Source organism: Halichoerus grypus, chromosome 1, assembly GCF_964656455.1.
Source record: "Halichoerus grypus chromosome 1, mHalGry1.hap1.1, whole genome shotgun sequence".
NCBI classification, from domain to species: Eukaryota; Metazoa; Chordata; class Mammalia; order Carnivora; family Phocidae; genus Halichoerus; species Halichoerus grypus.
The window spans coordinates 22,872,478-22,886,807 of NC_135712.1; positions in this window are offsets into that span (position 1 = coordinate 22,872,478).

Sequence of the window (14,330 nt, forward strand, 5' to 3'; positions counted from 1 at the left end):
ATGACTGGATCTGATAGATTTTTTTTTAATGCTAAATTTCTGCTATTTTGTTCCCTCCCATCTATCATATAACCCTTTGAGTGTAGAGGAGATCATAATAGTTTATGATCATAATAGTTTATCTCTTGTTATGAGATTATAAGCACTGAAAATTAGAACAAAAATAAAAACTGAAGAATAAACTATCCTATTTCATTATAACCAATCCCTACCTTTGGAAATTAAGAAATAATGAGATTTTTACCACCTAACTAAATATTTCCCAATATAACCATTTTGAACATTATGCCAAGTTTACACACTGGAGATATATTTTTCTTTAAAATACTTCGAAGTGGTAAACAAGTATTGATTGCTTTCTGAAAGTTAACTGTATATTGCATACAAATTTGATTTAAGAAGGCAGTTATTGAGCATATGAGAAAAGAAAAAAAAACCCTTGGGGCGCCTACGTGGCTCAGTCAGGTGAGCCTCCAGCTCTTGACTTCAACTCGGGTCATGATCTCAGGGTCATGAGATTGAGCCCCCAGTCAGGCTCTGTGCTAGGCATGGAATCTGCTTGGGTTTCTTTCTCTCCCTCTTCCTCTGCCCTCCCCCCAACTCACACTTGCACACACACGCCCACCCTCTCTCTCATAAAAAAAATATATATATAAAAAATTCCTTCCATTTTAAATGAATTTAAATATTTTTTTTACATAAATGCTACTCAACAATTAGAAATTTTTTACAGGCCTATGAAATTCAATATTTGTCTTGGAAGTGCAAAATAATAAACATTTTCAATTAGAATTATTCAGAAACTGTAGGTAACAAAGTTATTTGGCATGAAAAAATTTGGCTTGGTTTCAAGTGATAGAAGAGTTACTCTTTCAAGTTTTAAAAAATAAAGTTTAATTTTAATTCACTGGATTTCAAAACCTGTATTTCTTTAAATACAATTCCCTAAACCATCAATTTGGGACAATTATTAAAAGTGCAGATATCTGCCCCAGCTTTTTTCCAACCCTACTGAGGACAGGATTCTAATGGTGGGGACCAGAAGTCTTCATATTCATGGGAATTTTGGAAATTCTTAATTACATTAATGTTAGAGCATTCGAAAAGCTCTATGATACAAAGTATTTTTGCTTAATGTTACTTAGTTGCTGGCTGAAGTAAATGCATCACTGGTGTTTCAAAATAAAACAAATGCTGATTGAATCAAGGAAAAAATGCATAATGATTTATCTTTATGAAAATTACCTTTCTCCAAATATATTTATAATTGTAATAGGAATAAAATGAAAATTAAGTAATCAATTCTACCATCATTATACACTGCAGCTGTGTCTACAAAAGTTGTCAGTCATACAGAAGGAGTTTTGTTTTAGGTGAGAGTAGCTTATTCATTTTTGGCCAACATATAAAAATGTTAAGGGGTGCCTGGGTGGCTCAGTCAGTTAAACACCTGAGTTATGATTTTGACTGAGGTCACGATCTCAGGGTCATGAGATTGAGCCCCAAGGTGGGCTCCATGCTGGGTGTGGAGTCTGCTTAAGATTCTCTCCCTCTCCTTCTCTTTCTGTCCATCCCCACCCACAGCGTTCTCTCTCTCTCTTAAAAAAAAAAAGAAAGAAAGAAAAGACATTAAGAATTATGTAAGGTAAAGAATATTCTTTCTATTTGAATATTTTTATATGTTATAGATAAAGTTTCTGTATAACAAAAAAAGGAAGGAAAACTGGCTTTTTCAGTAATTAAATTGGCACTTCTGATAGTTTTCTTTGTAATGTAAAATTATAGTATTAATTCAGAGAGGCATCAGGTGTCCGAGTCTCTGATTTGGAACAGTAGGTAAGATTTAAAATGCAGTTAGGTAATTGTGCAGATATTTTTCATTTAGGACACATGTATTAGTCATTTCCACAAAATGGCAAAATAATTAAGAATAATTGTATAAAGACAATCTTATAAAAATGGGCTTAACATACAGTATAGCCTTGGGGGCAACTATAAATAATGGGTCTGCTGTTAGGTTAATCACAGTGAAACATGACCATCAATTTTTGTTTTCAGCATCTTTTCAGAAAAAAATCATGAGTAATCCTTTCTTCTAATAATTTCCTTTCTTATTTTCTTTTCCACTTGAAGCAGCAAAGATTGCTATCAGAAAACCTGTAATAATTGTCAAATTTGATATTAAAATTTTATTAAGAATATTTTTTTTGGTTTGCAAATGTTACTACACCATAGACATTACGTGTGCATGTTTGAATCATTTTCTATTAGAAACACCAACTAAAATATTTATGAATTTAAAATATTTATGAATTTAAAAAAGGTATTATGATAGGGATTGCATTAAACGTGTAGATTGCTCTAGGTAGCATTGACATCTTCACAATATTTGTTCTTCCAATCCATGAGCATGGAACGTTTTTCCATTTCTTTGTGTCTTCCTCAATTTCTTTCATGAGTATTTTATAGTTTTCTTTTTTTTTTTTTTTAAATTTTTTTTTAATTTTTTTTAAAGATTTTATTTATTTATTTGACAGAGAGAGACACAGCAAGAGAGGGAACACAAGCAGGGGGAGTGGGAGAGAGAGAAGCAGGCTTCCCGCAGAGCAGGGAGCCCGATGTGGGGCTCGATCCCAGGACCCTGGGATCATGACCTGAGCCGAAGGCAGACGCTTAACGACTGAGCCACCCAGGCGCCCCAGTATTTTATAGTTTTCTGAGTACAGATTCTTTGCCTCTCTGGTTAGATTTATTCCTAGGTATCTTATGGTTTTGGGTGCAATTGTAAATGGGATCAACTCCTTAATTTCTCTTTCTTCTGTCTTGTTGGTGTATAGGAATGCCACTGATTTCTGCGCATTGATTTTATATCCTACCACTTTACTGAATTCCTGTATGAGAGTTCTAGCAGTTTTGGGGTGGAGTCTTTTGGGTTTTCCACTTAAAGTGTCATATCATCTGCAAAGAGTGAGAGCTTGACTTCTTTGCTGATTCGGATGCCTTTTATTTCTTTTTGTTGTCTGATTGCTGTGGCTAGGACTTCCAATACTATGTTGAATAGCAGTGGTGATAGTGGACATCCCCGCCATGTTCCTGACCTTAGGGGGAAAGCTCTCAGTTTTTCCCCATTGAGAATGATATTCACTGTGGGTTTTTCATAGATGGCTTTTATGATATTGAGGTATGTACCCTCTATCCCTATACTCTGACGAGTTTTGATCAAGAAAGGATGCTGTACTTTGTCAAATGCTTTTTCTGCATCTACTGAGAGGATCATATGATTCTTGTTCTTTCTTTTATTAATGTATTGTATCACACTGATTGATTTGCAGATGTTGAACCAACCTTGCAGCCCAGGGATAAATCCCACTTGGTCGTGGTGAATAATCTTTTTAATGTACTGTTGGATCCTATTGGCTAGTATTTTGGTGAGAATTTTTGCATCCATGTTCATCAAGGATATTGGTGAGGGTATGTGCTATGGTGAGCACTGTGAATTGTAAGATGGTTGAATCACAGACCTGTACCTCTGAAACAAATAATACATTATATGTTTAAAAAAAAAAGAAGAAAAAGAAGAAGATAGCAGGAAGGGAAGAATGAAGGGGGGGAAATCGGAGGGGGAGATGAACCATGAGAAACTATGGACTCTGAGAAACAAACTGAGGGTTCTAGAGGGGAGGGGGGTGGGGAGAGGCGCTAGCCTGGTGATGGATATTAAAAAGGGCATGTACTTCATGGAGCACTGAGTGTTATACGCAAACAATGAATCATGGAACACTACATCAAAACTAATGATCTAATGTATGGTGACTAACATAACATAAAAAAAAAAAAGTTATGAATTAAAAAAAAGAATATCCACATCAATCATTATGAAATAATGTATATAAAATTAAAGGGGCTATTTTCTGGTATGAATTGTAATAGACTGATGGATATGTGAATGAGTATTTACTATTACCTTTCCTCAGTAACTTCCTTTTCCCTTAACTGAAGCCCTGAGTCTATAAAAATCTGGAACAGACCTGATTGCCAGTGAAATGAGGAAACAAAGGCCAAGAGCTCAGGGAATGTGTTTAAGTTTCCAGCACAGTTCTGATCCCTCAGAAAGGACTCTGTGACCTAGAAATTTGGTTTCACTTATGTTATGCTTATTCTGCAGAAGCTAAAAGTGAGAAATAGTAAAGACAATTTGAGGGCACCTGATTGACTCAGTTGGTTAAGCATCTGCCTTCAGCTCAAGTAATGATCTCAAGGTCCTGGGATGGAGACTGCCAGGCTCCCTGATCAGTGGGGAGTCTGCTTCTCCCACTCCCTCTGCTCCTCTTTCCTGCTCGTGCACTCCCTCTCTCTCTCTCTGTCTCTCTCTCAAATAAATAAATAAAACCTTTAAAAAAAAAACAATTTGAGATGTAACTAAAGAAGTTTATTAACTTTTCAAATCTATTTTTCCTGTAATTTAATTTTTGAAAAGACATATTATTATTCACTGTAGTGTTTTTCTATGGCTTCTAGGGTATAAAAAACTGGACAATACACTGGAAGTTAGTGTTCTAGAGATGCTAACATCTTCATGAATGCACAGTGATGGGAGGAGGAGACACCTATCATTAAGAATGTGATGCCTTCTCATCTTGCTTGAGAAACTGGGATGTGGTGTTTGCCATTTGTGAGTCTCTTCATCCTAAATAACAGTTTGGTGCAAAATCTCAAAGATTCCAATTTATTTATTTAGGATATAGATCAGCAATTATGGACCAGAAAAGATGATTTTAACAACTTTGCAAATTTTTTTATGTTTAAATTTTATCATGTCAATTACTTCTTTCCTACTTCTTCACAATGATTAACAAAAATACTCAACTAAATAAATCTGGACACTTCTTTCCTTCAATAGCAGCGAATAGCACCTGGAAGTCTTGGGCCTAAAAAACACCAAGAATTGGGCAATAGCAGTTTTCAGGGGGAAATGGCAAGCAGCTGAGACTTCACAGCCTGCTGCAAAGACAGTATGAATCTATAGGCAGCAGTTTGAGCTCAAGAGAGGCTGTGGGCCCAAGGAGGCACTTTCTACTTCCTGTGAACTCTCTCTGCCATTCTGGATGGATGCCCAGGACTCAAACCCTTCCTCTCTCTCTCTCTAGCAAGCAAATGATTGAGAATAGTTTTATAGTATAGAAAAACATTAAAGGAGGGAGGGAGGGAGAAAAGGAAGGAAGGAAGGAAAGAAGGAAGGAAGGAAGGAAGGAAGGAAGGAAGGAAGGAAGGAAGGAAGGAAGGAAAGAAAGGAAAATGGGAAGGAAGGAAGAAGGAAGACACCAAGGTCATATTTAGTCATAAATATCTTGTGGTCACTGTGTTAGGACTCAGGAGTTCCAAACTCCTTGCCCTGAGGGTAAGCCACTTCATTTTTTTGTAACTCAATTTTCTCAGTTTAACTGAGGCAACTAGATTATCTCTATACTTTTTTTGAATTTAGATATTCTCTATCATCCTTTTTTTTTTTTTTAGTTTTAGAAAGCTTTATTATGTCATTTCATGTATACTTTTAAGAACTTAGTTTTTTTTTATTATGTTATGTTAATCACCATACATTACATCATTAGTTTTTGATGTAGTGTTCCATGATTCATTGTTTGTGCATAACACCCAGTGCTCCATGCAGTACGTGCCCTCTTTAATACCCATCACCAGGCTAACCCATCCTCCCACCCCCTCCCCTCTAGAACCCTCAGTTTGTTTCTCAGAGTCCATAGTCTCTCATGGTTCATCTCCCCCCCTTCATTCTTCTCCTCCTGCTATCTTCTTCTCCTTCTTCTTCTTCTTCTTCTTCTTCTTCTTCTTCTTCTTCTTCTTCTTCTTCTTCTTCTTCTTTTAACATATAATGTATTATTTGCTTCGCAGGTACAGATCTGTGATTCAACAGTCTTGCACACTTTACAGCGCTCACCATAGCACATACCTTCCCCAATGTCTATCACCCAGCCACCCATCCCTCCCACCCCCCACCACTCCAGCAACCCTCAGTTTGTTTCCTGAGATTAAGAATTCCTCATATCAGTGAGGTCATATGATGCATGTCTTTCTCTTATTGACTTATTTTGCTCAGCATAATACCCTCCAGTTCCATCCACATCATTGCAAATGGCAAGATTTCATTCTTTTGGTGGCTGCATAATATTCCATTGTATATATATACACCACATCTTCTTTATCCATTCATCTGTCGATGGACATTTTGGCTCTTTCCACAGTTTGGCTATTGTGGACAATGCTGCTATAAACATCAGGGTGCACGTACCCCTTCGGATCCCTACATTTGTATCTTTGGGGTAAATACCCAGTAGTGCAATTGCTGGATCGTATGTTAGCTCTATTTCCAACTTTTTGAAGAACCTCCATACTGTTTTCCAGAGTGGCTGCACCAGCTTGCATTTCCACCAACAGAAGAAAGAGAAATTAAAGAGTCGATCCCAATTACAATTGCACCCAAAACCGTAAAATACCTAGGAATAAATCTAACCAAAGAGGCAAAGAATCTGTACTCGGAAGCCTATAAAATACTCTTGAAAGAAATTGAGGAAGACACAAAGAAATGGAAAAATGTTCCATGCTCATGGATTGGAAGAATAAATATTGTGAAGATGGCAATGCTACCTAGAGCAATCTACACATTTAATGCAATCCCCATCAAAATACCATCAACTTTTTTCAAAGAAATGGAACAAATAATCTTAAAATTTGTATGGAACCAGAAAAGACCTCGAATAGCCAGAGGAATGTTGAAAAAGAAAAGCAAAGCTGGCGGCGTCACAATTCCAGACTTCTCTATCATCCTTAATTCTAGTGCCAACACTGCACCTCCCTATTTAGCCTCAAAGACAAGGGATCAACTCACTTTAGCTGTCAGTTCCTTCCTCTCTAACAATGGTTTGAGTTAATAGTTACCAAGCCTGTCAGATGACCAGAATCACTTGAGGTACTAGTTAGAAATACTGATTCCTTGACCTCAGGCTATATCTGAACCAGTCTTCTGGAAGACAGGAAAGCTTGAGACTTTCAACTTTTTTTTTGTGGGGGGGGGTGTACAAATCTTAGACTCCACATAGCAACATCAGCATTCTTTGGAGGAGATATTCATTTTAAACATATATCCATGATACTCACCTCAGGTCTACTCAATCTTGAGCTCGTAAAGTGATACCAAAAGGTCTGTTTTCAACACATGTTCCAAGTAATTACAAGAGAAATTCAGGAATAGCAACCTCTAGGTTAGATGCCTTCCTATAATATCTACCTATAAGGTAATCTAGCAAAAGGTTATAATCTAGCAAAAAGATTATTTCCAGAGTACTCAATGCTGTGATATTTTGGATTGGCATTGGTCTTTAGTAAATAAGGGTGGATCTCTCAGAGATGTACAAGTCTTTTCTTTCTTCTGGCTAACACCAGGTACTAATAACTTGATCCTTTTCTCCTCTCCAGCTGTTTATAGAAGAAACATTTAAGGTGGGCATGAGGGGGAAAAAGAATGCCTTGAATTATGTAAGGCCGATTAGGTGGTCATTATTATGGTTCCAAATATTTCTGGTTATCCTTCTGGAACATAATAGGATTGCATTTTTCTACTCTCATGAAATTAGGTATGGCTACAAGATTTGTTTTAGACAATGTAATAAGAAGTAATGTGTGCCTATTTTCTACACTGTTTTAGGGTCAGCATTTTTTGAATTCTAGTCAGAAACAAGGTGACAAGCCAAGATTAATACTTCTTGTCATGATTACTGCATAATATTATTGTGGCCTTTTCTCATGGAATTTCAGAATTTTTGGACCTCAGGTCTGTAATTCAGCACCTGGTAATATCTTCATGGATTTGCGTCATCATACACATATTGACTGCTGACAAATTTAGCCAAATGAAGTTGTAAGAATACACAAACATACACACAGAGAAAAAAATATTTATATAGCGCCACCAGCTGTCCTGATTTGTCCTCCATGAGAAAGTACCCTGAGTAAGTATGAGATAGAATATGGAATTTTTCTCTTCTCTCAGTTATTTATTTAAGCCTCATGACATAAAATATTTATTGTGTGTTACATATTCTAGCTATTTGAGATCATTGTTGAACCAAATAAAGAGTCCCTGCCTTGGGGAGCTTATGTTCTAGTGGAAGGAAACACAAAATAAATAGTAAACCTAATACATAAGTAAATTGTGTAGCATATTATAATTGACAAGTGCTATTGAAAATGGGGAAAGTGGAGTAGAATTAGAAGAGATCTGTAGCAATGTATTGTCATTGGAGAGCAAGTTAGGGCATTAAATTAGTTGTTTAAGTGGACCCATTTGAGAGTGTGATCTGAAAAAAGACATGATGGAGGTGGGGGGATTAACTAAGCCCATGACTTTGGAAATAGTCTTCCAAGCAGAACAGATTCTAGAATACATGCCCTAGGGTATTCTCCTGTATTTCTGATCATAGAGTAGTAAGAGATAAGCTGAGAGAAATAATGTCTTATGGTCATTGTATGAAATATATTTGTCATTCTGACTGGAATGGGAATTGATCACAAGCTTTTGAGGAGAAAAATGACATGATCTGACTTAAATATTTGCAGAACTAATGGCAATTTTCAAGATGAAATAGAATATATAAAGGAAGGGTAGGGAAGGGATCAGGGAGACCATTTGTCATGCCATTGCAACAATATAGACAAGGCATTGTGGTGGCTCAGACCAGGTAGGTTAGCAATGGAATGGAGTTAAGCACAACTCATTTTTTGTCTTCCATGTCTTGGAAGGAAAAATGAAAGATCAGAGAATAAAACAGCAATCACCTATATGCAATCCATATTTTTTAATCATAAAAATATTTATGAGCTGAAAAGCTATAGAAAAAACAAAATATTGGTAAGCCCACCAGTAAGATAAATAATTCCAGAATCAAATGAAGTCTGTGTCCCCCTCCACAATGATAGCCCTTAACCATTGTTCCCAGAAGTAACCATTTTTGCTATTTATAAATGTATCCATAAACCATAAATTGGCTTGATTTGCCTGTTTTTAGGTCTTATATAAGTGGTATCCTACTATATAGAAAGTAAGATATATAAGTATACATACCTGTTTAAGATTAGTATTTTAATTTCTAAGAATGATCCATGTTTATAATGTAGCTCTAGTGTCTTTGTTAATGATTACACTGTTTTACTCTATTGATGGAAAATTTATCTATTTCTGTGACCATGGAATTTTAGGAAATATCACTTGTATTCAGGGCAATTAAAATTAAAGCCACAATGAAATCATTGGTATCACATTTTGTGAAATGTTTCAAAATTAAAATGTTTTAAAATTTAGCAATAATTAAAAGCTACCAATACTAAGCACTGAATATTAAACTATGGTAAGATCATTGCTGTTGGGTAGAATTCTAAATTGGTACAAATACTTATGGCCAAATTCAGCATAATTTATAAAATTGAAAATTTATATGCTATAGTTCCATATATAGGAAATATTTTTTGTAATTTCAAGTTTTTATTTAAATGCCAGTTAGTTAACATATGCTGTAATATTAGTTTCAGGGGGAGAATTTAGTGATTCATCACTTACATATAAAACCTAGGGCTCATCACAAGTTCCCTCCTTAATCCCCATCACCCTTTTAACCCATCCCCCACCCACTTCCCCTCTGATAACACTCAATTTGTTCTCTGTAGTTGAGTCTGTTTCTTGGTTTGCCTCTCTCTCTTTTTTCCCCCTATGTTCATCTACTTCATTTCTTAAATTCCACATATGAGTTTAATCGTATGGTATTTGTCTTTGACTGACTTATTCACTTAGCATAATTCCCTCTATTTCCATCCATGTCATTATAAATGGCAAAATTTCATTCTTTTGGATGGCTGAGTAATATTCAGCACTCAGACACACACACACACACACACACACACACACACACACACACCACCTTCTTTATCCATTCATCAGTCAATGGACATTGGGTCTATTTCCATAATTTGGCTATTGTTGATAATGCTGCCATAAACATTGGGATGCATGTGTCCCTTTGAATCAGTATTTTCGAATCCTTTAGGTAAATACCTAGTACTGCAATTGCTGGGTCCTAGGGTAGTTCTATTTTTAACTTTCTGAGGAACCTCCATACTGTTTTCCAGAGTGGCTGCACCAGTTTGCATTCCCACAGTGTAAGAAGGTTCCTCTTTGCCAATACCTGTTTTTTCCTGACTTCTTAATTTTAGCCATTCTGACTGGTGTGAGGTGGCATCTCATTGATGTTTTGATTTGTATTTCCCTGATGATGAGTGATGTTGAGCATCTTTTCATATGTCTATTCATGTCTTCTGCCCATTTTTAATTGGATTATTCATTTTTTGGTTGTTTTGTTTTATAAGTTCTTTATGTATTTTGGACACTAACCCTTTATCAGATATGCCATTTGCAAATATCTTCTCTCATTCCAAAAGTTGCTTTTTAGTTTTGTTGATTGGTTCTTCCACTTACAGAAGCTTTTTATCTTGATGAAGTCCCAATAGTTTATTTTTGCTTTTGTTTCCTTTGCTTCCAAACATAAACATAAACATAAACATAAATAGAAATAGAAATAGATGTGATTTGAAGTGGCACCAAAGTTTTTAAGCTCAAATTATCCCACTGCCCTCAAACTGATAAATAACCCAAATAAATGGCCTTGTGAAGGTCAAAGGGAACTGACTTGAGATACGTTCCCATCAAAAACAGCTCCTGGCCAGATTTACTCTGCTATGGTAACAGCATGTCCAGCAGTTTTCTCTCTCTCTCTCTCTGTTTCTCTCTCTCCCTCTCTTTTTTTAACATACTTTATTTTCTTGTTTTTATACATATTTTTAAATTTTAATTCCAGTATAATTAACATATGGCTTTATATTAGTTTTGTTGTGCAATGTAGTGATGCAACAATTCCATTCATTATTCAGTTCTCATCACTATAAGTATACTCTTAATCCCCTTCGACCTAGTTCACAAATGGTGTTGGGAAAACTGGACAGCTACATGCAAAAGAATGAAAATGGACCACTTTCTTATACCACACTCAAAAGTAAATTTGAAATGAATTAAGGACTTAAATGTGAGATCTGAAACCATAAAAATCTTAGAAGAGAGAATGGGCAGTAATTTCTCTGACATTGGCCCTAGCAACATTTTTCTAGATATGCTTCCTGAGGCAAGGGAAACAAAAGCAAAAATAAACCATTCAGAGTACAGTGGTCTTCTCTTTAAACCTGATGAGCTGGGAAAAGGACTCTCATACTGGACTTTTCCCCTTCAGTCCTGGTGAATCAGGCCCAGCATCAGCTCCTGCCCCCAGAAGAGGTGGCTCGCCTAGATCTCCCTTGAAAGAAAAGAGAAATTTGCAGGAGTGCCTGCTTCAGTTCTTGCTGCCTCCCACCAGGATGGAATTCCGCCAACAGCTCCCTGAAGGTGGTACACATGTGGTGGGTTTCCATGTGTCTGCAGTGGATGCCCTACTTCCACTGGTGGCTCCAATGAGAACAAGCAGAGAGCAGCAGGGGAAAAGGAAGCCTACCTCCACCTCCTAGCACAGGATGAATCTGCTGGGGGGCCACCACAACTTCTACCAAGGCCTCTGGGAAGCCAGAGAGAGCTAGGCAGTAAAACATAAAAAATATCATGTATATATAATATTTTTATATTGTGTATATTCCCAAGAAACCCTTGTACATACACATATGGAGACATAGACAAGAATGTCCACTGCAGCTTGCTTGTTACAGCAAAATATTAGAACTCTCCTAAATGTCCATCGACAGAGGATTCTATTTACAATGGCCTTAAAGAAGGAACTTAAAGAAATATGGGCAAAAGGTTTCTGTCATGGGAAGAAGAAACAGAGTAATCAATACATAAAGCTAGGAGGATATACGTATGTCTTATAAAGAAGTCATGTCAGCTAGAGTATGGGATTTGTAAAAGATATGACATGTGATATATCCATAAAAGCCTGATTAATATCAAATCATGGAAGATTTTTGTATAAGATAGCAAGAAATACATATTTTTGTCTACAGATGGTCTATAATAAAAGCACTGAGTCTAAAAAAATAATCACAGACAATAAGAGGACATATAAATATATGTCTTAATGGGGCGCCTGTGTGACTCAGTGGGTTGAGTATCGGACTCTTGGTTTTCACTCAGGTTGTGATCTCATGGGTTGTGGTATTGAGCTCGACACTCATCAGAGAGTCTGCTTGAAGATTCTCTCCCTCTGCCCCTTCCCCACCTCAAATAAATAAATAAATCTTTAAAAAAAATGTGTGTCTTAAAGCAAAAAGACCCATAACAAATACTGGTGAACAAGCACTTTTGCAATGTAGCATCACATTAACAGCAATAGTATAAAATGAAGGAAGAATTACTGTTAAGTCACAACTAAATCATATTTCAAGTTTTATGCAATAATCTACAAGGCAGAAGAAATGAAAATAACTTTAAAGGAGCACATGACAACATGGCTGATGAACAAATAGTTCATGGTCGACAAGTAATGGCTAAAGTCCTGGGGCTGCTGACCATGTAATTATCACATTGTTCCTGGTATGATGGACTTGTGTCTGCAGCTCATTCATCTCCTGCTTAGAATGTCTCAAATCAGAGACATCTGCTGAAATCATGAATACCTTGTTTACCAAACTCAGTAATAAGAAAGCCTGCTGTAGCTCAGCTGTTATTGTGCTGCCATAATTAGAAAATAATATCTGAATTCATGGGAAATCAAGAAAACAAGGACAGCATGAAATATCAAAATGGAAAGCTTCAATAAAGAGTGATTTCAAGCATAATTGTTCGACTCTTCTCTCTTCTATTCAAATAAGTAACAAAAAGGTCATAATCAGAGAGGTGGATACACTTTTTATTTTCTTAGGAACAAAGCAGTTTAGATCTGAGTGAAAATATTATGCCAACAGTAAGCTTCACCAAAAACAATATTAAACATTGGGAAACATCTGCTAACATATTTCCCAATACATTTTTAAATATTTTCTTTGACATTTAGCCAAATAAGTCTTTCTCTCATTTGCTGTTTTTTGCAAGCTAGGTCAGAGCCAATATTCATTTAATCAACAAATACATCCCCATATATATATATATATATATTTTTTTTTTTTTTAAAGGGGTATGTTTCTTGAGTGGAATGTAATGTGAAGTTAGTAATATTACACGACTTAAGAAGGCATGAACCACTATCATGACTACGGTGAAAGTCATTAATTAAGCTCTCCTGTGCATTGCATAAAGTGAAACAAACAAAAAAACAAAAAAAAGAGGCAACTCTTTTTGGCAGAAACACATGTAAAGTTAATGAGGCTAACCTTTTTTGCAGTCAAATGCTCTACCACTGAGCTATACCCCCGAGGCTAACCTTTTTTGAAAGTCAATGTTTTTATACATTTAATAACATTGAATCCTCACCATCTTCTAATGTGTTTGGTTTCACTGTCCTTTTTGTCAAGGTGGAGAATCAGCTTGCACAACTGTAACAATACAGCCAATGTAGTTAGTGGAAGATTCAAATCCAGACCTCTTTGACACAAAACTTTGACACTTTCCATCAATGTCAAAGCATATCAGTCTAGAGATGCTTAACCCTATCTACACCTTTTAGTCTTTGGTCTTGGACCCTAATCATTCAGCTGTTCCCTCTTTTGGGACTTTGAATAGGGAGCTTTCCAGATCCATTTCCTTCCCTTACCCAACTTACATTCCTGGGATGTTGGTTCCACATGCAGGTTCCTGATGAAAAAGCCAGAAATTTGTATACAGTAGATATAGAGCTGGACAAGCAACCTGGCATGTTCAAGCACCAGCAGGTAACTCTAATGCAGGTGGTCTATTAACCAAACTTTGGAAAACACTGTTTTTTTTCCTCAGGAGCCTTCTTTGATCTCTCAAGTCTAGCAAAGGTGTTCCTCTTGTATTCTCATATATCCCACTCTGTTTATTTATATTGCTCACCTCACTATTACTGTGATTGTCCATAGACTTACCAGTTTTCTTGACTAGACTTAAATATGCTTTCAGCAAAGAATTATGTTATTAGTCTTTGCCTCCCTGCACCCAACTCCCTTCTTGGGATATTGTAGATGCTGAGTAAGTGAATGAATGACTGAATGCATGAATGATAAATGCCATTTACAAATGCCATCAATAAACAACTGGCTGACTACTGAACAGATGTTTCTATCAATTTTATCAATCTGCTTCTTTGTTATAAAGAATAGAATCAGTTTTCCCT